Source organism: Drosophila montana, unplaced genomic scaffold (genome assembly GCF_035044405.1).
Source record: "Drosophila montana isolate Dmon_TW-CO22-7 unplaced genomic scaffold, ASM3504440v1 contig_1853_1, whole genome shotgun sequence".
NCBI classification, from domain to species: domain Eukaryota; kingdom Metazoa; phylum Arthropoda; class Insecta; order Diptera; family Drosophilidae; genus Drosophila; species Drosophila montana.
Window position 1 is genome coordinate 927,969 of NW_026996772.1, and position 22,118 is coordinate 950,086.

Sequence of the window (22,118 nt, forward strand, 5' to 3'; positions counted from 1 at the left end):
TGTGTGTACAAGTTGCGGGCCACAAATGTGAGCATGAAAGAAAATTAATTGGATGAAAGCTATCATCTATTAGAGTACAAATAAGGCGGCGGAAAAGTTAGAAAAGTGGGGAATGTACTTAACAATATTTTAAAAATTATGGAATAGCAGTAAGTAACCATGGAGGGTAATTATTAAATGGAAACTATGATATATTAGACTGCAAGTCAGCGGTTAAGCAGCTGAGAAATATTCTTGACAATAGTTAAACAATGCTCAAATGAAAGTAATTGACCATGATAGGCATTTTAAGTTAAAGTTATTAATGTTTATGCGATCGAACAGCAAGTAACCATGGAGGACATCGATTTGTATAATGAGAATATAAGATTAAGCAGCCGAAATAAATTCAGTTTGTCTTTATTGTTCTGGCAATTAGCGTAGAGAAGAGCCTAAAACAATTAAGGAATTATTTAATTTGCCACTTGAATTTCTGCCATATGCCGAAATATTCCATGTGCTTTTTTTTTTTTAAGCCCAAGCAGCTGAGCCGTAATATTCGCTGATGGTTTTGGCAAAGCTGCTGCCAACAATGGGCAAATTTTATGCCCATTTGAAATCCACATTTGGCTTTCTATTTGCCATTCGGATTTGGGCTAATTTGACAGAGTCGCTTTTATTTTATTTCTTTTTTTTCTTTTTGGGCTGGCTGCCAACCCTTAAAGCACATGCCACGAACTACACAGAGAAACACACACACACACACACACACAAGTAGTTGGGCAGCTGGCAACCCTCAAGATAGACCAAAACGGGGCACACTTCAACTTGAATGTGCTTTGGTTCAACTTTTCCATCAATGACTATTAATTGGCGTTCTGTTCGCGGGCCTCTTGGGTGGAATGGGGGTGAAGGGTGTGCGGTATTGGTGTACAACTGGACGCTCTACGTGCATTAGGGCGGCGCCATTAAAGCTCATCCGAAATGCAGGCCAATGCCTCAGGGGGGGAAGCACTGTAGAGCTGACTGCAAGCCAGAGGCCGCCCGAGCACTGCCACGCCCCTCCCCCGCTCGGCAGGCCAAGTGGGGCACTTTAGAAGTGCCGCTCATAGATTCTCATTCTCATTTTAATTTTCATGAGTTCGTTTTCATTTATATTTTCATTTTCATTTGCAGCATTTTGTTTGTTGTTGTTGTTGCTTTTATGTCCATTTCCATTTGGCATGCTCCAAAGTGCCTGCCATTTGGGGTCGTCTTCTTCTTCGTCGTCGTCGTCGTCGTCTAATGATGATAGCTTGACAAATATTTATTGCTTAAGCATTTGAGTGCAAATATTTTAATTAGTCTGGCGACAACGCAGGCAACACGCTCGTAAAAAGTACACATTGCCACATGCAGCACAATGCTGTGGCAAGCGAGGCCAGGCTGCCCAAACAAACCCCATGCTGGACATGCTGTGCTGGAACTTAATGAACTGCAAAGCGGCTTTCAATTGCCTCCAATTAACCAAATTAACAATGGACCACGTCGTCCCTACTTAACGATATGAGAACTTATTGAAGACGCAACAACAGCAGCAACAGCAGCAACAACAACAACAACAACATGTGGCAGCTGCAACACGAAATCACTGAGAATTGGAAATGGAGACGAGGCAACGTCAACCTGCAGCTTTGATCGCATCAGTTGTCAGAAATGCTGAATGACTGACAGGCCGCACGTTGCAGGGCGCGGCAGCAACATAATTTGTGGCATGCAAAGAGCTAACAAAGCGACAGCAAGGCTCATAAAAACAACAGCAGCAGCAGCAACAAAAAAAAGAAGCAAAGCAGCAAAAACTTTCGACATGCTGACGAGGACGCGTCAAAACGATCGAACGAGTGTTGCCGTCGTGTATCGAAGGGTTCCGCTTGCCACAGCCGTTGCTGCCGTTGCTGCTGCTTGTTTTTTTTTCTTCTCCATGCTGCACAATCAATACGAGTACAGTTACAACAGCAACAGTAACTTGAGCATGTTGCACTTCCGCCGGCTGTCGTTGCCAGACATTTTAGCAATTTGCAACGCCAGCAAATTGGGCCAAATTATGAGGGGCAACGAAAACTTGCTACGCCTCGGCCCGCCCGGGCTCGCTTTAATGCCCAGGTGTGGCAAGGACTGGCCGCACAGGCCAACAGCACTTCACTGCGCGGCGTTGCCCGCGGCGATGCTCCAAAATGTCTTCTGTTTAGCTCCGTTCAAGTATTTACCAAAACGCAATCTGTCGAGTCTTAAGCAATGATAATTGTTTTATATTTTCAAAATTTATTTCTTTGCTTTTCTATTTCCATCTATCGCCAGTCATAAATCATTCGAGAGCGCCGCACGGGCGGGGGGGCGCACGTGTGCAGAGACATCTCGTAGAGCATCCAACAGCCACGAAGCGGCCAAGACGGAGCCACTAATTGTGGCTGCCGAAGAACGCAACACAGCTCAGCCGAGCTAGACTCGAGCGATTGAATCAGAAACTTGAAAAAGTGTTACCCAACACAATCTACAGGCCTAGCATTTGGGGCATGATCCACTGCGGCAGGGGCAGGTGCTCAGCTGGAGCTGGAGCTGGAGCTGGAGCTGAGACTTGAGATCTTTTGAGTTGTAAGAAATCAAGTTAAATATATGTATATAAATATAAATCGCTAGATTTTGTTGCTGCCAGACTATTTAAAGATTATTATTGAATTCAAATATAGATTTGTATATAATTAATATCCATGTCTATATGAAATATGTTTATTCTCATGTGTTAAAGCTGTTTAAATATTAGGCTAGAACACACAATAACATTTAATTTAAACAAAGTAAAAATAATCAATTTATTTTGGCGCTGTCAGACAATATAGAACTATGACCTTTTGAATCAAAAGATATGCTTCGATTTATATTAAAAGCCAAGCATTCGGTTAGCTTAGTTAGATCTTTGTGTAAATCAACGTTCGCTAGCTAACTAGCAGCTTTATCTGAAAATAATTTGTTGCCGGTGCTGCCAGACTTTTCAAAAAAAAAAAAAAAACAAAAACAAAAAGAAAAATGTTTTTCCAATAACTACAGCTAACACAAAAGTAGACTCAAACTTTTCGTGTGTTTCCAGCTAATGTAGTGTACGGTAATGTAATTAAAAGTACTTTTCAGTGCTGCCAGACTGTTCAACAAAAAAAAAAAAAAAAAAACCAAACAAAATGAGAAAAACTCTATTGTGAACTGTTACAAAACTGTTACAAGTGCCGCGCCGAAGCTTTTAAGCCATTTAAAGGAAATCAAGTTTTTTTTTTGCTAAATTGTTATCGAGCATAAACTTGGCAAATTTCAGTGCACTTTGGAATTTCCTTTGAAAATTGCACTCTTCGCTAAAAGTTTTCCCCCTTTATTTATAATTTTACTTTGTTATTATTTTTGTTGTTGCTTATTTTTGGAGTTTATAAACTCTGAATTCGGAATATTTGAGCCAACTTGTCAAGCCATTCAAAGGCGTCACTAGCCGCGGCTCCATCCCAAATGTCAGCCGCAAGTGGCGGGCACAGCCCACTCACAGCAGCTCGCCAACTGATTTTTGGCTGGCGGAAAAAAAAGGCTATACAATATTTGGCGGCAACTGCAAAAGGCCAAAGTGCGCCAAGCGTATGCCTGAGGCACGCTGAGCGAGGCCAGTGCAAAGACAACAAATGTAGCGAAACGCCTTAATGCATTTAAACGCGTTGCACGCAGCTTAAGTGGAGGCGACACCGCGCGGCACTTGCAGTTGTTGCTTTCAATATTTACGCACATGTTGGGCAACAAACAGAAGAAAAAAAATGCATAATCCGTCTAAAGCGGGCGGGCAAAATTGGGGTCAAAGTAAAAGTGAGAAATGCTGCGGCTGTGCCGCGGACAGGCCAAAAGCGGTTTATGGTTTTAGCTCTACTCACATTTTCAGCTGCTGCTGCCTCTTGTTGTTGTTGCTGCCTCCTGTTGTTGTTGCGGCTGGTTGCAAGCTCAAATGGCACGGCAAAAAAATGCAAATAAACAGCTAGCAAATTTCACTGACGCGCTGACAATTATAATCATATATTTGATTGAATTAACTTTGTTGTTGTTTCGGCACTTTTTTTTTTAATGTTGCAACTTGCGGCTGCTGCGGCGCCAATGCATGCACTTCATAACTCTTGAGACTGTTGCAGTTGCATCAGATAACACACTGGTAATCCACGCCGCAGTTGTTTCTTTTCTTTTTTCGTTATTATTTTTATTTATTTTTTGCAAAAAAAAAACTTTTTTTAAGCACACTCAAAAAAAAAGAAAATTCATGTGAATATCATTTTTTTACTTGGTTTAAAAATATAAACAAACGCACGTTGGCTTTGGATAATGTTTTCGAGAGTACGAGTTGAAACGACGCTGTCGAAATCGGAATTTTGTGGTGGTTGTTGTCTTGGGTTTCGTGCTAAGTCCGCCGACACGAAACGCACGCCACGAGCTAACGAAACGCAATGCGAGCAGCAGGTGAGGGTGCAGATACAGATTCAGGCACAACTGGAGTCGAGCCGAGCGCTTGCAACGCGAACATGTTCGAACGTGTTGCGCGCTGTCATGTTAAGCCACTGTTAAACGCCTGCAGCTGCGCTGTTAAGCAGCAGTCAAAGACGAGACCGAAGAGAAAAAAACACATGAAAAGAAGACAAGTTCTTTTGATGGTGTAAAATAATGCCCATGAGTGAATGCTTATCAATCGAATGAAAATAAAAGAAATTAGACTATGAGAAAAACTCTTCCAGAAAGTTTTCAAGTTCTGGTAATTCCTCAGCTCTGTCTGAGGCAACCTTTGAGACCGAAGAGAAAAAACACATGAAAAGACAAGTTCTTTTGAGGGTGTAAAATAATGCCTATGAGTGTATGCTTATCAATCGAATTGAAATAAAAGAGAGCAGTCTATGAAAAACACTTCTGGTACTAAATAGTATTCAAATTCGGGTAATTCCTTAGTTCTGAATACAGAGATTCTAAAAAGTAGAGTAGATTTTTACTACGTACCTCTCTTGCAGCTCCTTGGTCACATTGAGCGTAAGAGTGTCCTCGATGTTCACGTTGGAAAAGTAGGTAACAATCAATACAATATTCAAATTGCTGCTGTCTGCTGTTCCTCCATGTTCACTTTAATCTTCTTTTGTTGAACACACTTCAATTTGTTACACTGAGAATTTGCTGTCCTCCATGTTAACTTTGGCATTCCCAAGCAATAAACTTTCCAAGCAGCGCTTGAGCTGCCAGCTCCAGGCTTGAGAATCACCTCCATGTTAACTTGCACCACTTGACCGAGTGACCTGCTACATTTGTGTAGCTTAGATACGATATCAGTTGGCTTATTGCTCTACTAGTTCCCAATTTCTTCTAGCTGAGCCCTGTCAAGCGACCGTCCGTGGCGAGCCGCTGATCTGGCACTTTGTTCCTGCTGTTCATCATTAAGATGATTACTGGGGTATCATTTGGCGTTGTTGGCTATAATTTAGCTGGCTTTACTCAGCTATTGCCCGGCTGTCGATTGCCACTGAGGTAGCCCCCGCTGCTGGCCCAGTCCCGGCAGCAGTTGCAGCTTAATTGTGATTTGTGGGGGGCATTCGGAGGGTTGACCAACGCGTGGGCTTTGCCCAATTGCAACTGCAACTGTTGCCCAAATTGAAGAATTCGCCTGAGGTCAATGCTGTCATGACACTCAGTGGAAATTTTAGCCTTTTTTGTCTTTTTTTTTTTTTTTGTTTTTACATCCTCTACTCACTGATAATGGGTATATTGCTTTTGTGCAAATGTATGTAACAGGTAAAAGGCGACAACTCCGAGCACATTGAATATATATATCTGATCAGCGCTGCAAGCTGAGTTGATCTGGCCAGATTCCGCTGTCTATCTGCCTGTCTCGGACACTTTAAAAGCTAAAGATTTTATATTCTTGCCTATAATACATAGAACGTGTTAATCCATTTTCGATAATTCCTCTTAAATCTTTAATATCGATAACTATCGATTATCAAATGAGGTTTCTTAAGCCTAATCCAAAGACTAGAAGAGCTACAGACACCAAAATTGGTTTGCAGCTTCACGTTTCGAGTACTTTTTATATAACTCTGTATTATGTCCCCGCTCGCCCCAATACTTAGCGTGTATAATAATTTTTTAAGGATATATTCTTTGCGTTCAGGCATTTACACACATTTGCATGCCATATATTCCTGGAAATATCATACAATTTTGTATTTGTCTCAGTGTTGCTGGGTGCAAGGTATCTTCGCGTCGATAACAGCAGGCTTATGCACTATTGCTTGCTATTTTTTATTTTGTCTTTTCGTTGAGCCGCAATCAAAGCCGCAGCTGTTGCACCCACAACTGCTGCTGCCAATGGAAGACGGCCGTCTGCCGACTCCCGACTCCCTGCTCCCGAGTCCAGACTCTGGCAAGAGCTTGGCGCTGGGACAGGCAATCAGTGTCGGCAACATCTTGCTTGAGACGCCGGCATATGGTGCGATCGTGAATAGGCGCTTGTGTCTGGCACAGGTTTTGCCAAAAAAAAAAGAGAAGAGAAGCGAAGAGCAGAGTAGAGAGAGAGAGTTAGAGGGGGGCAGGTAGAAAAGAACAGCTGAAGACGAGACGAGTCAACACTGTGGGAGCCGCTTGGGATGCGACGTGTTAATCAGTTGTCTGCATGATGCGCCGATTCTTAGATCATGCATAATTGAATCGATACACAGACTAAAGAACTGACAAACTGACGAACTGACGAGCTGACGAGCTGACGAACTGACAAACGGAATGACTGATACACTGCGATGGCAAAGATATTTTCCAAAAGACCAAAGAAAATGTTTATTTTAACTTTTTGTATGTGTGGAAAATTTATGGCACGACGCATCGCAGCGCAATTTAAACTACGCGTGTGAGTGCGAGGTGTGAGAGAGAAGTAAATAGGGAATTAGGGTGTTCCAGCGGGGTGTGAGGATGGACTCCAGAGCAGCTGATGAGCGCGCCAGCAGCTGAGTGTCGGTGCGGGGATGCGGTAAGCGGAGTGCGGGAGGGTGGAGAGAGAGAGAGAGAGAGGGGGGGGGGGGTGGGTTGTCAGTTCTCTGCAGTTCTGTTCGATTCGATTTAGTCGCCTATCCCTTGCATTGGTATCTCCAGTGATAAAGTGTCCGCCACGCTGCGCTCTATCCAATTTTCTCAGCGGAGTGCGTGTGTGTGTCTTTTTCTTTTTCTTTTTTTTTTTTTTTTGGTAATTGTCGTGTAATTTATGGTCCACGCATGGGAATATCAATGTTTTCTGGTCTAAATTTACACATACATAGTTGGATAGTTGAGCGAAGCGAGAGAGAGAGAAAGGGAGAGAGAAGCACGAAGAGAGACAGATGCGTCAGCCTTTGAATGGGGCCTGTACGATTTTGTTTCTCTTGTTTTACATTTAACGATACCACAATTGTTTATAAACAATGCACAATCGACAGCAGCGAACCAGTTGGTTCAACTATATTTGTGTCGGATAGGTCACGAGCTGAGCTCGCAATGGCGTACAGAAGGTGTTTGAATAAAACAATTTTTCGAGATTGGAAAATTCGGAAATATCTTGTCACATTTTAAATAACGTTTTTAAAGCAAAAGAGGACCAAGTTGTTCTAGGTGGAAGTAACTCCGTCTTTTAGCAAATTCTTTTCCTTATTCTGCCTTAACTTACTTTCTTAATGCTGCCTTAACTATCTTAAACAGGGTTTCGAAATGCCTACATTAATATTCGGTATTATGATTGATATATGATTGTCGCCCGATTTGCAAGGCTTATGGATCACGTGGCCAACCTTCCTGATCTCCAATTTGGGTTCAGGCGAGGGCAACCACGATATAGGAGATAGGAAAATAAAAATGTATGCTATTTTTGATCCAATACAATAGACATTTGTAAAAAATAAAAATAAATATTTGGTATCTTCAGACCCTTAAGATATTTAATTAGTTATTTTCTTTTTCACATAATAAAACTATTTCTTTTTCTTTGAATCCTTTTTAATCATTCTTTTTTTCTCTGATTTCCAAAATGTGGTTTATTCCAGCTTCCCCACTCGTCGCTGTCGTCGCTGCATTTCCTGTGGACACTTTCCAGCTAGTTCCTATCCCCACCACCCCCGCCAATAGTCATGCCCTTCTCCTTGCAAGCATTTCGACAGATTTCCCTCATTTTCCAACAGTTCGCTTTCAAGTTTGTGAGTAGTTTTTCCCGTCAAAATCGTATAGCTTACACTTGAGAATTGTTTTGTGGAATTTCCAGTTTCAGAGAACTATGTAATTTGTACGTTATGCGACTAATTTAGTTGCAACGCCCGACAGGCCCCTGGCCAGAGTCCCCGAGATACTGGAGGTGGCATCCATGTATTCTATGTTTAAAATGCGACACCCCAAAAGCAATTAGACATTCTTCTGGCTCTTGACGCCGCTCTACGCGCCGACTTTGTACCTCGAGTGCAGCTATTTTTAAGTGCTTGGCAGCGCGGAGAGCGGGGCATGCTCTTAATGAATTCAATTCCATCAAATCAAATGAAATCTAATGTAATTCCCTTTACACCCAACGCGTAGGCACTCGCAAGAGTTGCAACACTCGCCCACCACCACGCCCAGGTCCCCGTTTAGTTGACAGTTTTGCTGTTCATTAGACAGATACCCTGTGTCGGTGGTGCTGGTAATGCTGGTGGTGCTGGTGGTGGTTTGGGGCATTGCTTAGACCATGTCCATGGCAACAGCAGTCAATGTCAAAGCTATTTGCAAAACTCGTGCCGCAGTCGCTTTTGCTGTCGCCATCTCATCTCATCTCATCTCAACTCAACTCAACACTCAGCCTCCTCTCCCAATGCACTCGTATTGTTGTCAGGCAGCAGCGGATGCAACGTTGCTAAAAATATCAGCCACGTCGCTTTGGGGTGGCCAATGCGCCCAGTGCCGGTGCCGGTGCCGGTGTCTGGGCCTGGGCCTGGGCCTGGGCCGGGCTCTGCCCTCGTATTCCGGACAGCTGTATTTCATTCAGATGGTGGCGGTTGCCATTTGGCACGCTTCTTCCCCAGCAACAACAACATCAATAACAGCAACGGCAAATGAGTTGTGCCAAATTCAAGGGCGTGCAGCCCATTTTATGGCACAAAAGCCAAGACGCCGCCAATCTAAACGAATTCCATCCGATCCCATGCAATCCTATTCCCCGGCTCCCAGTCGAAGCACTCGCACTATTTTTGAACGTCCGGCCGTATCTCGTTACGCTTCCATATACCCTTATATGCACGGGGTATGTTAATTGGAATATGGTTTAGACGACAGGCGTATCAAAGAGAGGAATAATCAATAATCTTTATATATTATATACTACTTAAATAAGCGCCAAGAGATTGTACTGCAAAATTTTCCCCCTACCATTATATATATTTTCTTGAAATTTTTGATTTGGCTAAAAAGAAGATTTTGAGGTAAGCTCAGCTCAAAGCATGAATAGTTTGGGCTCATTCAAACATATCTGACAGATGCATATTTTGGGTAATGATAAAATTTAGCCCAGAACTTCTTTATGAAAATATCGAAGGTTTGCCATATTTTCAGTAGAACGGGCGGTTATAAATGAAAAATACAATTCTGTCATTTGGATTTTGTATATTTGGCAAAGGTTTGCACCTGTAAGCTGGTTCAAACTGTAATACGAATCAATGACTTTTTCTTCAGCTGGCAGCCCTGGAAATATATCTATATTCTGTACAACTTCAAAATCTCATTTCTATTTTTACTCCCTTTTCTTTCAAGTCTTTCAGATGTATTAAGCTTCGTTAGTAATTCTTCTCCAATTTTCTTACGGATAATAGATGTCAATTCAATTAGAATTTCAACAGCTAGCCTTATTTATTCTAACCCAGACTATGCCCAGTTTTGCTGGGTATTTGATAGTCAGTTAAGTTGATAGCTTGTGGCTTGGTAGGGGTTGATGGCTGCCATTTTATTATCTTCGGGCTGGAGGCCTCCTGAAAAAACCATCAGCAACGTTGTGAACGACGCCAGCGTCTCTTCCTATGTGTGTTTACTGTGAAATTTATTTTTAATTTAAACGACGCGCTGCCTGCAACTGGAGTGACTGTAGAGAAATAAAAAAAAAAGAAGAAAAATAACACGGGAAAACATTTAAACAGGATGCAGCAGCAGAGCAGCAGCAGAGCAGAGCAGAGCAGAGCATCCCCCCATTCTTTGGCTGCATCCCCATTGGCGACCAAGTCAAGTCAAGTCATGCAGCCGAGCTGAAATTGCTTAAAAATTGCCAGACAGTGCAAATATGTTTCGGGGGAGAAATGGCCCGGGGCCGCTTGCCGGGTTTCGGCTGGTTTCAGTTGCTGTTGCTGTCATTGTTGTCGTTGTTGTTGTTGTTGCTGGATCTCCGTGTACTGTTGCCAGCCTCGAGTTGACAGTGGCTGCAACAAATAGTTTGCCCCAAAAAAGAAACAAAATACGAGAATACAAAAAGCGAGAATCGCACAAAGATCAACTGCTGGCTGCCTACCAGCTAGCAGCTAGCAGCCCCCATCTGCACACCGCCGGCCCTCCGCCATCCCGCCAGCCGCTGCGGGACGTCATGGGGGCCAGCTGTCAGTCTGGGCGCATTAAAATGCAAAAGCATTTCATTTGCCGCCACGCAGACAAAATTCAAAATCAGCAAATTACGTGCCAGCGGAATGGCGGCCATGTAACTAACACTTGGCAAACTGCAACTGCAGCAGCAGCAGCGGCAGCGGGAGCGGCAACGGCAGTAGCCACCCCTGGGCGGAGGAACTTTTCCTTTTCCAATGCCATGGCCATTGACAGCCCACACAGTTTTCGTTTTCTCTCGTCTCGTTCTCTGTGCCTGTGCTGCCGCTGGAGCCGCTTAAGACGACATGTAATTATCGTTGGCAAAAAGGGAATTTGCGGAGCGAATGTCACCAACGTTGCCGGCACTGAGCCAAACAGTGACTCCATCATTCACGGCCAGTCACAGTGACTATGTTGATCAGGTTAGATATAAGAAGCTGCCTCTATCTTAAGCTAAAGTACAAAGCGAAACGAAAGTCTGATTCAAAGGAAACGACTGTTCTGTTCTGCTGCATGAACTTCGATTCCAAAGCAAATGCCTAGCCTGAGAGCAGCAATTGGAGAAGCTAAGTAGTTATCAGAGCCTTGTCAAGAAATAGAATTCTGTCTGTAAACATGTATGTAAAGTTGGATCTAATATACCTTAAGGTTAGACAATTAGAATGCGAGATTTCGGAAAAAGAAAGGGATACTTTGAGCCAAACAGTGACTCCATCATTCACGGCCATTCACACTGACTAGGTTGATCAGGTAAGCTATGAAAAGCTGCTTCTATCCTTAGCTAAAGTACAAAGCGAAACAAATGTCTGATTTCTAATCAGAGATAAGCGATGAGAGTAGCAATGAGAAAAGCGACTTAAAGAACAAGACTCTGCTCTGCTGTTTAAGCTGAGCACAGCAGCAAGAAGCAACTGAAGAAGTTAAGCAGATCTTATAGTTATCAGAGAGATCAACTCTGATTACTTCGTCTTTATCTCTCATAGACAGCTAACAAGGCACATAGCTTAAATTAGCGAATACAATAAAAACTATTTGTGTAACTTATTTGAGTGCTTCTCGCTTTGCATTGGAATGGACTTTAACACAAATCAGATTCTCGCTAAAGTCACTGGATTTTGTGCTCATCACTGTTCCGGCTGGTCGCAAAGGTGCCTCGAGCAGTGCCGCTCGAGCGAGTACGTTTGGCAACACCCTCGCCGTCTGCACGGGCTTAGAGCAGTGCTGAATTCCTCGTGACTGGCAACAGCTGCCGATGGACACCGGCAACCGTTGGCCCGGCAACCATTTGCAAGCCCAATGCCAATCGCCAGTTAATGAAGTCGGCTCCACTCTTAGTGCTTCCCCCCAGCCCCCTTTCAAGCGGGCCGCCAAACGAGGCGGGTGGATGGGTTGGCCCCTGGCCCCTGGCCCAAGTATTGGCCTGCTCGCACACGTGTTGGTATTTTTCGCTCAAACTGAAGTTTATTTAAATTTTACGCCAGCCTTTCAGTTTGTCGCCCCGTCTGTCGGCCAGTCTGTCCCGTTGTCCAACTGTCCAGCCATCCGATTACTTTCGCTGTCTAAATAATTTCGCAAAGCGGTTTCGGGTTATTTGAGCTGCGCTTTGGGGCTGCCTCAAGGTGAATGGCAAGCGACCGAGCGAACGGTAATTACTTATAAAGCTGCCACCTGCCGCCCACTGTCGCCAACCCCTGCTGCCGCCTGCTTCAACTCGAAATCGGACTCGTAGTCGGAGTCGGACCCGAACTCGAACTCGAGCTCGTGACTGGAGCAGTGACTGTCTACTCCTTGTGCGTGTGCCGGTTTATGGCACGTTTGGGAGCTGCTCGAGTCGGGGCGAGAGCTGGAGCTGTGCCAGAGGGTGGTTGGGTTGGGTTGGGGTTTGGCTTGGCTTGGCTTGGCTTAGGTTGGGGTTTGGCTGCTCTGCACTTGAGCGGCTGCTGCCCATTTGAAACAGTGAAATGTAAGTAATTAAAAATGCCAGCATTAGGTCTCGTAACGAGTTACTCGATACTCGCAGCTGGTAACTCCGCATGCCAGACAATAGTTTCTCTCCTTTCTTCTTGTGCCTTGCAAGATCTGAGCTGGGTTCACACTTGCTGATTAGGCTCAATATTGACCGGTAGCTGTTTCCATTAACGCATTCCCTTTGCCAGTCACTGTCAACAATTACGATGCGTAGGTTCGCACGCCCCTACCAAGCCCAATCCAAGCCATATCATATACCATTCCCAGTCTCAGTCTCCGTCTACGTCTCCGTCTCGGACCTCGGCCTCACTTCCATGTCGATGGGAGCATTGTTTGTTGCCGGAAATTCCTCTCGCTTTGCACTACGGCTCTGGTTGCTCTGGCTGTGCCCATCGTATATTACGTATATTATTTTTTGGCTATTTGTTTTTTCAGACACGGCTGCAGAAGAGGCTGCAAAAACGCCGAAAAGGCACGTAGCTCATTGCCGGAACAGCAAACGGAGCCGTGGCCATGGCACTTTACCACGTTGCCTGGCACTTTGCTTTCATTTCATTTCGTTTCGTTTCGTTTTCGATTTTCCATTTCTTTATGAAAATTGCTGATAATCACACAGAGCAACAGCAGCCAGCAGACAGCAGACAGCAGCCCCCCTCATGCCAAGTGCGAAGCCCAAGCACTTGCCGCAGATCACTCGATATATACTTATATTTAAAGGGCTCTGAAGTGGCAAAGGGGGCAGGGGGGAGCTGTGCGAGCATGAGGAATACAATTCTCTGGGGGCACAGCATGTGAGGCAGCGCATCGAAACTTGAGCCAATGCAAATGATTCGTTAGAAATTGCCAAACTAGTTAAAGCGCATTAAATGAAGCAAATAACTCGTGACCATTTGCAAATACCGAGCATTTGTTTCGGTACCGGAAAATGCAAGTGAAACGTTTGCCGTTTGCCGTTTGCCGTTTGCCAAGCTTTGGTTAGCCTCGTACTTCGTTTCGTTTTGAGCTAGAGCTTGAATGCAATGAATTGGGCTTTCAAATGTACTTGAAAGTACTTGTTAAGACGCAACTGATGGCAAATGCTGAGAGTGAAAATAGAAAAACTAACTTTCTTGAAGCACATTTTAATCATTGCCGAATGTCGCTATTCAAATCTCAGCAGCAAATGAGCAGCAAGAGCCAACAGAATTCAGGCAGAGACGATTTCAAGAGTTAACCCAAACAAATGAATTCGGTTCTGCATCCGAAAACGTATCCTGACTGCATCAAAAAACATGTTTAATAAATGAAATTCTCATGCCCGATGGGCTTCTGATGTGGCGTCTCGCTGCGAAGGGGCATCAACTTAAGATGACAACGTCATGGCTATGCCTGATGCTGATGATGATGATGCTGATGCTGATGATGATGCTGATGATGATGATGATGATGATGCTGCTGCTGCTGCTGCTGTTGATGCTCTGCTGCCAGCTGACAATGACAATGTTGACGTTGTCGCTGCTGCTGATGACTTTGAATGACTCAACTCGGCATCAACTGACTGCTGCCAGCCAGTGTTTGCCTTTGCTATATTGAAAACACATCGAGCTGAGAAATCAGTTCTTCCCCAGCTTGATTCCAGACCGAAACTGCGCTCTATCATTGGAGCTAAGTGTAATTATTACAAGCAGCCAGCCAGCCTGCCAGCCTGCCAGCCAGCCAGCTAGGCAGGCATTATCATTATGACTATGAGTGACTGATAAAAATAATGTACAAGTACCTCCACTCACCCCCAGTGGCCGCCCCATACCGCCCCGCCTGTCCCCCGCTGTCGCAGAGCACACATTGAAGCTCCCCCAAAACGCTTTATGTGTCCCCAAGTTTAGCTTCAGCTTCGTCTGTCGCCATCAGCCGCGTCATCAGCATCGTCTCCATCTCCAGTTCCAACTCTATCTTCATTCAGACATTATTTTCATTGAATTGCTTCATGCTCGAAAATTTATTGTTATTATTAGTTGAGCGGGGGCTGCGGGGATGCGGGGAGGCGGGGTGCGCAGTGCACAGCGGCGACACTCTTCGCACTCTTCAAGTTATTTTCATTTGGCTTGATGTGTCTCGTCTTTTTTGTATTTTCTTTTTGTTTTTTGTTTTGGTTTTTTTTTTTTGGGTTCGAGTTCGAGTTGAGTAAAAATTTATGTGAAAATTCATAATTGGATTATGGCATTTTCAGCTCTTTCAGCGGTCGTTGGCGTCGCCTTTGCCCATGCTTAAAGGGGGTCCCTCCACAGCCAGCTATCTGCATCTGCAGCGGCCCTATCTGCATCTATAGAAGTGAATGCATGCGTAGCTGTATCTCAGTCCAAGTGACAATGAACTTGAAAACCAAAAGTCTCGGCCGAATTGCTGCCTTTGTCTGTTATTATTTTTCATTTTTCATTTTTGGCTTGTTCACAAAGGCGAAAAGATTTTGAAACCTCTATTAAAAGTTTTTATAGGAGACCTTGCGAAAAGACTGTGTGTGTTTTTAAATAAATAAAACAAAAAAGTTTTAGCACCTTTGAAATATCTCAACTCTGTATATACTCCAAGAGAAAGGTATATGGAAGTTTGGCTTAAATAGCTCTCTTCTCGAGTTATGCCTATCGAAGATATCGATATCGATATGATAAGCTAAATATACAATATCAAACAATAGCTAAATGGAGACAGCTCGTTGCTCTGATCAGGATTAGATATGCCTTATGCGGTCGGCCTGTTAAGTACATTTTCACAAAACCATTTGACTGTTTTAACCTTTTTAAAAGGGTGCATGCCATAATATGTTAGCGATACGATAAGTGTAACAAGAAACGAAAACAAATTTTCATAAATAAATGAAATTTCCAACCCAAATCAATCGCATAAAAATGAAATGCGTTCGTTTTGATAAGATTTTGGAAGTGCGAACAGCCCTTGGATCGACTAAAGATGACTGGAAACACTTTAAAAATGCGCAATCTTGTCGCGATGAATGGGATTTATGCTATTCGAGTGGAATTTTCGGCGGGTTTACGTTTCTTTCCTTTTTTTTTTTTTTAGATAAAATATGCATGCGTTTAAATGCGTTACAATAAATTTTTGATTTATTTGCGACGCCAATGACTGAATTTTAAATTACGGCGATTTATTTCAGATTTATACACACATATATATATATTTATATAGTATATATATATAGTGTATATATATGAGGAATGACAACAACAAAACAGAAACAAGAGCAAAGCAGCTGCCATGCAAATTGAGTGGATGTGGATGTGAATTGGAGCCTGAATGCGATTGCGACTGTGAGTGTGAATGTGAATGTGAATGTGAATGTTAAACTGAATCTGGATGGCTCTTAGGATCTGTGTTCGGTTCAGAGTACATCTAGAATTAACAAACTCTGTTTTTTACGAGCACACTTTTTGCACAGCCCATATGCTTTTTACATACATACATATGTGCATCTGTACATATAGATAATCAAATGTAGGGTATATAAGTATTTAGGTATGCGCACTTACACGTATTTTTTGATTGCCATTTTGCAGTTATTTTGGATGTGCTTTTTGCTGTGGTCGTGTTTTCCTGCAAATGGCCAAATGAAAAATGGGAAAATGTTTTTCCATTTTTCACAGCTTCGTCGCACTTTTGTTTTCATTTGATTTAATTCGCTGCAATTCAATTTATTTGTTGTCGTTAGTTAGTTAGTTGCTCCCATTGTTGTATTTACCAACTACTTTTTGTGCGCATATGTATTTATTTTTTTCGCCTGCCACGTAACTAAGGCGCTCAAAAAAATAATGAAAGGCCGCTGGAAAATGTGGCATAACTTGAAAAAAACAAAAAAACCGTTTTTAACAATGTTTTTTTTCTTACGCGCTTCCCCCTTCCCGTCCCGAAACCCTGCACCCGAAATCGCTCGAGTGACGGCTGGCTGGTAACTTAATTAAGTCGGCTCATGTTAACCTAAGCGCAGCTTTTACTTTGGCCTGGGAAATCGCGCGACGCGGCGTCTTTAAATGAAAAGCGAGCTGCGCCAAGCGACAAAGCCAAAAAAAAAAACCAAAAAAAAACAAGTATAAACGCCAACAAATTATCAAAAGTAAAAAAAAGAAAAACAGAAAAAAAAACAAAACAAAGCGAAAGAAAAATGGGGGAAAATAGAGTCCAACTTAAATAGTGGAGGCTGGTAATTATGCCGTTTGTTTGTCGTTTGGCTGCCCTGTTCACATGCCTCAAATTGTGGGCTCTGCAATGGAAATCAGCTAAAGTGAGTGTGCCTTTGAGATTAAAGTACAAACTGTAATGCATATATCTAAGTATATATGTACATACATATATCTGCCAGTTACTAATGTTAGCTAGCTAACAGATCGCACCCGATCAAACCTGGGCATAGCAAGTGTCGCGAAGGCAAAGGTTTGAGTAAAGATGAGCATTATCATAAGTTGAGCTCTTGAAGTGAGCCTCAAAAGTCGGAAAGTATTTTAATATAGTTCCACAAGCGCTTAAGAAAGTAAAGCAACTGCTGAAGTCAGCATACGTTAGAACGGATTTGTTTGGTTTTCCGGGAAATGCTTTCTTTTCTCAACCTATGCCCACAGCTAGCTGGTGCAGATGTCAGCCAGTTCCGTTTAATCTTGTGCAATGAAGGAGCTCAGCGTGTCGGGAAAGTCAGCGTCTAGTATCCTGCTAGCCTTGAATAATATATACTAAATATGTGTAAACATCTTAAATTTGAGACAGATTTTTTTTAACAATGAGCCGTAAAACCTTACTCGAAAGTAGGAATCTGTTCCGGAAATCACAGCAGCTTCCTGGAGAAGTGTCACAGTTCTCTTAAGATTTTACATATAAAGAGGTTAAATAGATTATTTAACTTTTTTAAATAGCTGGCTAGGCTAGTACTGCCTTCTGATAGAAAAATAGAACAACCATGCACTCGGCAGGGCTTCGAACCCTGTGCTTCGCTGCCCAACTGACTAAACCACTTGCACAGCTCATCAATCGAGATCTATACAAATCATAATCATAAAATGATGATCGTAGTTGGTTCTAATTAGACTACCAACATATGCCAGGGCAAGAAGGGGATCTTGCTCCTTCGGCATGCATCCATGACATTTGTTGTCTAAATATAGAGGACCCACCACAACTGGAGCAGCTGTAAGCTGAGCTTGTGTATCACAAATCATCACCAAAAACCGAGTCTTTTCAAGCTCAAGTGCTCTCTGCCAGCCATAAGTGCTCCAGACTGTCGTAACATCGGAGGGAGAGAATCCAGAAATAGCTGCAAATCGTCTACAATTTCAGAAATGTTCGGCTGTTGAGTAATTCGTATGAAATATCGCCTGGGAATCGGTCGTGTCTCCTGCCTATGTATATGCATTTGATGGGCATTAAAGACATCTAATGAGCATCATTAGTATGTGGAAAGTCCATGTGAGAGCCCAAAAATATCAACCACAAGCGCGACCTGTGGCTGGGCAGGCAAGATAAGATACCGTTTCCAATAAACCAACAGTAGAGCTGTGTGTTGTAGATACATCTGTATCTGTAACTGTAGGTGTGTTTGCGTGTGTGTGTGTGTGTGTGTCCAGGCTGCTAATGAAGTGGAAAAAGGTTGTACGTGATCGTGCGAGCTAAAAAGGATTCGTGTGGCCAGACTTCTGTTGCCTGTCTGACTGCCAGCCCCTGCGCCGAGCCGACAAATTCCAAATTCGTAATTTTACGATCGCAGTCTCGTTGAGCTGGGCCAGCTGGCAAGTATCCCACAGCCAGAGACGTAGATGGAGATGGAGATGGAGATGGAGACGGAGACGGAACCAGCCGCCAGTTCGAATCCCGATCAGACAGCCCGTTTGACTTTGATCGAAAGTGTTGGGAGTTTCTTATTTTTCTCTCTCTCTTGTTTTTTCGGGACTGGGGGGAATATGTCAATTTGAAAGTCCAATTTTGAATGATGATCAAATGACTGTGTTTTAATCTGTGCTACACAACATGCGAGCAGTCTACGTGTGCGTGTGCGTGTGTGTGTGGGCGGGTTTACTGAACTCCACAAATGATTATATCTATTTCCATCTCGTTCTCTCTTTCTCTGTTGCTGAGCTGCTCTCTCCCTCTTTTTAGCTGGTTTAGATGCCGCCGCAATATTCTTGGCAGTTTTATGTGCGCCCATTGCTGTTGCAAGTTTATTGTTCTGTGGGTCACTTCCCAAGCCCAGCTGACATTTCCATTTGTCCCATGTGCTTGGTTTACCTACAAAAATGTTGTCGTAATTAAATAAAATTTATAATAATTTCTTATGCACTCTGTGTTTTGCTTGTGTTTCATTGTGTTTTTATTTGCGTTCCCCTTGTTTTTGTTTTCATTTTCATTTCTCAGTTTTTCCACTTTTCGATTTGTTTTTCCTCTTCTACTTTTGCTCTATTGAGGCACAGATTTTGTTCTCACAGCGTCTCGTCTCGTCTCGGGGGGGCTATTAAATAGCATGTCCACTGACCCGTTCGTAGTTTTTATACTTTTATTATTATTATTATTATTGTTACAACACACACACACACACACGCACATTTTTTGGTATTCTGTGTCATTTTCGTATTGCGTGCGTTAAAAGAAACAACAACAACAGCAACAACAGCAACAATTATAACAACAGCTAAGCGCACAATAAACACCTCAGCCTTAGACATAGTCTTTGACTCGCTCGCATTCCTCGTCTGCGTCTCGGCCCTCGTCCCCGGTCTCTTTGGCAGCTTCCGCCTCAGTTAAAAATAATGACAATTGAAACTTGGACATTCACGTATTCATGGAAGGAAATCCACAGATTACATGCACTCATTACGGCAACCATTATCCATAGCTCTCATGTATGCAGGGGAACCAGTTTCCAGCTTCTATCTTCTGTCACATAAATAATTGGATATATCTACAAAAAAATATATAATTACATTTTTATGCGTTTCTATTTGGCGCTCGACTCAAGAAAAGCTGTTAATTAAAATGACCAAAATAGTTTTATTTCGGATATTTTATGAAATACTTCTTGAAATTGGGAAGAAGGGGTCCATAACAACATTATTGATAACAGATCCTCGGAATCTAAAGATAAGGGAATTGACTGAAACAGTCTAAGAAATCTGTCGATTTTCAGAAAAAACACAAGCTATTCGAAAGCTAGATATAGGTAAGGGTATAAGGGAACTTAGCCTTATGTGTGACTTTTGTTTTATGCTAAATACTTATTTCTGTAGATCGGACATATGTACTATCTATGCATATTTTCAAGGCGAAAGCTTTGAGACTGAGAGACAAGTTCGCATGGAAACAGACAGACGGACCGTGGGACAGTCGGACATAGCTATATCAGCTCGGCTGTTGATGCTGATGTAGAATATATATGTGGTCGTAGATATCTTCTATGCGTTACACATTTCAGGACAAAATTTGAAACACCCTCTGCAAGGGTAAAAATAATTGACTCGGCTCGAATCGAAGTTAAAGGCGCGGCACGGATCGAACCCGGCAACCATTTTTGTTCGGCTTGCGGCCAAGTTGACTATTCAATATATAGAATATGTATTTATATCTTTTGAAATCTTTTACCTTCCCATTTTTCTAATATTTTAAAGTAAGCCTTCTGCATAAACATGGCAATATTTTAATATTTAAGATAGTTTAATATTTCATATGATTTTATTGTACAGAAAGTATGTCAAGCGGCATTCAGCATAAGCTAATAGTGCGTAGTTTTTATTTCTTAAGCTACAGTGGTGCCCCCCTGGGGCACACACACACACGCACACTGAGAGACAGATGAATCGCGAGGTAAATCGCTGGAATCGCACAATGGGGGTTTCACAGTCAATTGGCAACCTTGTGCTGCTTGAGAATGGTAACAGCGTTGCCACCGGGGAGCAATGCGAATAAACTGTATGGGGTGGGGAGGGCTTGGGAGGGGGGCGAGGGTGTTTGAGGGCATTAAAATTTGTGCATAATTTGTAGGCCAGGAAAAGTAGCTCAGAGCCACCAAGAGATTTGAATGCAGTAAAGTGATAATAACCTTGGCCAGAGTCGTGCCGGGAAACATGTCAGTAGCATGTGGGAAAATGATGAAAAGACCAACAGCAAAAGCGCTGTCCCTCTCTGCCTCTCTCTCTCTCTCTCTCGCTCTGTCTCTCTCTACTGCTCTCACTATCTATCCGTAGAGGCAGCCCTAGAGTCTGGGCTAATTGCAGGCGCGGATTTTGCCATCGCTCGGGTGTCAATTAAATTCACTTAGTAGGTGCGACGACGACTGTGCCACATGTGCGTCGCAGCTGCCTGCGTCTGTCCCTTGCTCTTCCTCTTCCTCTGCCTCTGCCGCTGCCGCTGTTGCTGTTGCTGGGACCGCTTTTGGTTCTGGTTTTCTGTGCGTCTCCGCCTGCTGGGCATGTCTCTGTCTCTGTCTCTGTCTCTGTTTCTTGTTTTGTTTCTGCTTCTGGTCTTTGTCAACGCAGACTGATGCGTGCTGGCGGCTGAAGATTGGTAGATTGGAAACCGGGGGGCAGCACCGCCTCAAAGGTCAGCCAGTTGTTGGGGCCAAGGCGCGCAATGTTTTTACAGAATTTATGGACGGGAACAAGTGCAGCAGTAGCAGTAACAGCAGCAGCAGCAGCAGCAACTGCAACAGCAGCAGCAGGAGGCACTTTCATGTGGCATGCCATCAATGCGCCTTATTTCATTTACTTTTCCATTATGTTCCCCTACTGGCAAAAATGCAGCCTGGAGACAATTTGTAATGCGATTAATCCGCTTGATTAGGTTCGGCTTTATCTAACAGAGCATATTGCCAACAAGCCAAACAGCCTGGAACAGCCTGCCAGCAAAAGACAAAGCAAAGTGCTCTTTCACATGTGGCTAACACGATTTCTTTTCAAAAGTATAAAAATGGAACGCAAGGTAGATCAGAAGAACGTGTATCTATATCTATATCTATATCTATATCTATATCTATATCTATATCTATATCTATATCTATATCTATATCTATATCTATATCTATATCTATATCTATATCTATATCTATATCTATATCTATATCTATATCTATATCTATATCTATATCTATATCTATATCTATATCTATATCTATATCTATATCTATATCTATCTATATCTTTTGATATGTCTATATCAATATCTATGGATATATCTTGGCTGATATGCCCAATGCTCGCCTTGAGCCAGTTTTAATCATAGCTTTGGTCTTCTCTGTGCCACGAAGAAACCTTCACAGCTGCTGCTGCTGAGAGTTGCAGCGAGTGCAGCAGCACGCACTCCTTTGGCCCTTGCAACATTTGGCCCAGCAGACGTCCCTCTAGGTTCTGTTGCTGTTGCTGTGCGTTGAAGTCTGTGAAATGTGCTGCATTTCCGGTAGCTGCCGCTGAACTGAAACTGGAATAGAGACAGAGGGAAGCGTAGAGGCACAGAGAGGCAGGGGAAGAGGCAAGAGGAGGGGCAGGTTGTGCATTAATACAAAGGCGCTGTGCGTGTTT

The 22,118-nt window shown here is 43.1% G+C and overlaps 1 protein-coding gene across 3 annotated transcripts in view; it reads right to left on the reverse strand.

The window, feature by feature from the left end:
• rst (roughest) overlaps nt 1–22,118 on the reverse strand; it is a 227,841-nt gene that overhangs the window by 21,652 nt on the left and 184,071 nt on the right. The window contains exon 1 of one of the 3 annotated variants that reach the window (XM_064700632.1): nt 3,918–4,237. The exons of the other annotated variants lie outside the window; for them this stretch is intronic. The gene's annotated coding sequence lies outside the window, so the exon portion shown is untranslated. Of the gene's footprint in view, nt 1–3,917; nt 4,238–22,118 lie in introns of those variants that run through there. 3 annotated transcript variants of the gene reach the window in all.